This window comes from Etheostoma cragini, unplaced genomic scaffold, assembly GCF_013103735.1.
Source record: "Etheostoma cragini isolate CJK2018 unplaced genomic scaffold, CSU_Ecrag_1.0 ScbMSFa_1378, whole genome shotgun sequence".
In the NCBI taxonomy this organism is placed as follows: Eukaryota; Metazoa; Chordata; class Actinopteri; order Perciformes; family Percidae; genus Etheostoma; species Etheostoma cragini.
Window position 1 is genome coordinate 1 of NW_023265427.1, and position 3,445 is coordinate 3,445.

The 3,445-nt window shown below is 41.0% G+C and overlaps 1 non-coding gene across 1 annotated transcript; it reads left to right on the forward strand.

Annotated features, from left to right (window-relative positions):
* Positions 1–2,159: 2,159 nt before the first annotated feature.
* trnae-cuc lies at positions 2,160–2,231 on the forward strand. The gene has a single exon. It is a non-coding gene; the product is annotated as a tRNA-Glu (tRNA).
* Positions 2,232–3,445: the final 1,214 nt, after the last annotated feature.

Below are 3,445 nucleotides of genomic sequence, written 5' to 3' on the forward strand. Positions count from 1 at the left end.
GAGTGGGCTCTGTCACATGCTGAGTCAGTCCATAGTTCTCAAAAACACAACACAGTTCTTTGGTCCCCCTGTCCTGGGAGTTGTCAACATGAATGTTAAAATCACCGGCAATGTTTACACAATCAAAGTTAATACAGATTATAGACAGCAGTTCAGTGAAGTCATCAATGAAGGTTGCACAATATTTAGGTGGCCTGTAGATATTTAGAAATATTGCTTGAGGGGAAGACTTTATATAACAGCCACTGTTGTAGTGTATATAATTCTGTAATATAATGGATATAATTCCCGGTCAGGGAATGGTCAGGACCTGACAGATACAGGTGTAACATTTGAAAGAGTAAGTTCCTGGACTTGGTTCTGGTTGATTTAGATTTGTCAAAGTCTTCTTCATTAGTTTAACGCTAGAACCCCAACACTTTCGAAGAGTACCATTTCCTTTAAATCAAACCCCCGACAGCTGATGTATCCTTTTGTCATCATCGATGGGTCATAAACACTTCATCTGCCTCTGTCGCAATAACAATTCTTTTCATTTTTTCAAACAGTAACTAAACCCCTGACCCCTGATTTTTTACCTGAAAAACAATGTATGTGAATGTTGAGTAATGTTTTTTGATTCAGGTCCAAATTTTGACATTTTATTGCAACGCAAAGGTGCTTAACAGATTGCTTTCTACTTAACCTGGAGCGATGCAAAGCAGGGGTGGCCAACTACTGAAGGTACAGCAAGAGACTTGGTATTTAAGTGTAATAACCTGATAACATCGGTTATTTTGTATTTGTTTCTGATTTTAAATATGTGAGTTATTAATAAGATGCACAACTTTTATTGGGTTTATGTCAAAGTGCATTACATTTATTGAGACAAATAAGTATTATCATTCTGTGCAGTTATTTGCAGTTAATAGTATGTTAGAAACGTTTGAAGGTTTGTTTAGTACAGAGAAAAAAGAGTGTGAGAGTTTGATTTCCGGTTGGCCTGGGGGGAATCAAAAGAAGGAGAGGAAAAAAAAAAAACGAACGACACGGGGGGAAGAGAGAAACGTCAAGCAGAGAGTGGGAGTCCAACCATATAGCCTAGCTTGTCAATGTGTATTTTAAATACATGGGACTGTGAACTGATTTCCTGATTAAGCTACGCGTGTTAGTCGGCATTGTTATAGCCGGTCAAGTGTGGTTTTGTTGGACTTAAGCCGTTAGCTAGCTATCTAGAGAAAAAAAATGCTAGCCGCTAGCTTAGCGAGGGAAAAGAACCCGCCAGCGCTTGAGAGTTGACGGCTGCGTTCTTCGTCTGCACACATGGACCGGAGCGGAGGCTGGCTGGAAGAGGTTTCGGGGGTCGACGCGGAGGTGTTGCTACGAAGGGTTTGCTGTGAGTCCAAGTTGGCCTGCTGCTCATCGCTTCTGTGCGGACTGAAACGGGTCTGAGAAGAGGACGCGGTAGGAACTGTTCTCATTCTACACACAACATTGGAGGTAGGCCTATTGTTGGCCTCGCTTTTCTTTTCTTCTCTTCATGAGCTCCAACTTTAAGCGCGCCAACGAAACTTAATGCAAGCTTGCTAAAAGAACAAACTAAACCACAGAGTGCACTCAGGTTGAAATTATTAAAGACCAAACGGTCTGGGTCTTTCTGTTTATTATTTTATTTTTTTACATTGGGGATGTTTCTGTACTAATGTGAACTAAATCTGCATTCAGTTAATACAAAATCGAAAAGAGTTACTGTGTTGTTGTTGTTTCTCAATTTTCTGTAAAATTGAATGGGTTAATATGGAGTATTAGGTTGATCTCATTTGAGGTTATTAAACCAGGTTTGTTTTCCTGGCCTCTCATTAATTGCTGAAGTCATAGCGAGAGTCATATCTTACCCTAGACAGATTTATTATACTGAGATGTCTCTTTCACCATTTTACCAAGCAGGTAGTACACAAGTGTAACATTGTGATAGCTGCATAAAGTGTTATTCATATTACGAGCCTTTGGTGAGAGGGTTACATAAGAATACAAACTGACTAGGTGACAGATGTGTAATCTGTCATGTCCTGCCTTCTGAAGCTCTAGCCAGGAACCATTCCTCGCCTAAAACAATATGAGTCATTCCAGTAAGTGAAAAAGAATCTCACATCTACAAAGATAAATTTGATGGATGTGACTCCCTGATGGTCTAGTGGCTAGGATTCGGTGCTCTCACCGCCGTGGCCCGGGTTCAATTCCCGGTCAGGGAATGGCCCGGACTTCACACACTGGACAAAGAATCTGTAATTTTACATACATTTTCCTGTTAAGTTTACAGATTTTTTAAATACAGAAAACACCATTAAATTATAAAAATAAACTGTGAATTTAAGGGACAACTAGCACGTGTGACACCACCTGTGGGAGTGTAACATGGTTGTGTAGAGACATTTTGACATGTCACAGTAGGAAAAACAAAGGTATAAAAAAATGAATTATGGCTCAACTCAAACTCAATTTACATTTTTACAGTAGACATAGTGCATTACAAAGTCAAGAAACTAGGTGCTGATAGTGAAGGGCAAATTAAGCTTTGGTGAAGCACTGAAGCGCTATGAGGAATTGGTTTGAAAATGGGTTCATAAATAGAAGCTTCAGTAACAGCGACCTCGCCTGGTGAAGGGCCAAGGCTGCATCCAAATGATCACGACAAGATAGTGGACAGGAGGCTTTAGACTAGTGACACTCATGTGTACTAACAATGGGACAGCGTTCTTTACAAAATAAACAAATATTTTAACAAAATAAATTTTATTAAGGAACATTATTTTTTCCAAATTATTGGACTGGAATACTCTGACTGTTGTTTGTTCATATGCACCAAACAAGAGTTTGGAATATTCAGCCTTCTTGGAGACCTTGAATAGAGTCCTGTATGGGTCTCCAGATCTCCATAGTTCTGCTGGGGGACTTCAACGCACACGTGGGCAATGATGGAGATACTTGGAGAGGTGTGATTGGAGGAACGGCCTCCCTGATCTGAACCAGAGTGGTTGTCTGTTGTTGGACTTCAGTGCTAGTCATGGATTGTCCATAACAAACACCATGTTCAAACATAGGGTGCTCATAAGTGGACGTGGTACCAGAGCAGCCTAGGCCAAAGATTGATTTTATAATCGTTTCATCTGATCTGAGGCCCTTCTTCTTCCTGCTTCTGGCGAGAGCAGACGTGTTTTTCCTCCTCTCCCCTCTTATCTTAGCTTGGCTCCTGTCTACCCTGTCTTGTGGAATCTTTTTCTCTTTTCTCTTTGTCCCCTGCCTGCTGTTTTCCTGAAACATTTGAAATGGAATTGATTAACTGGTCACTCAGCGCTATTGACAAGATTTTTTGATCTAAACAGGCTTCTCCCGGGGAGCCACAATGTCCGAGTGGGACGTTCCCTGCAGGCTACGCTCGCGATTCCTGGGGGGATTGGCAGGTGGT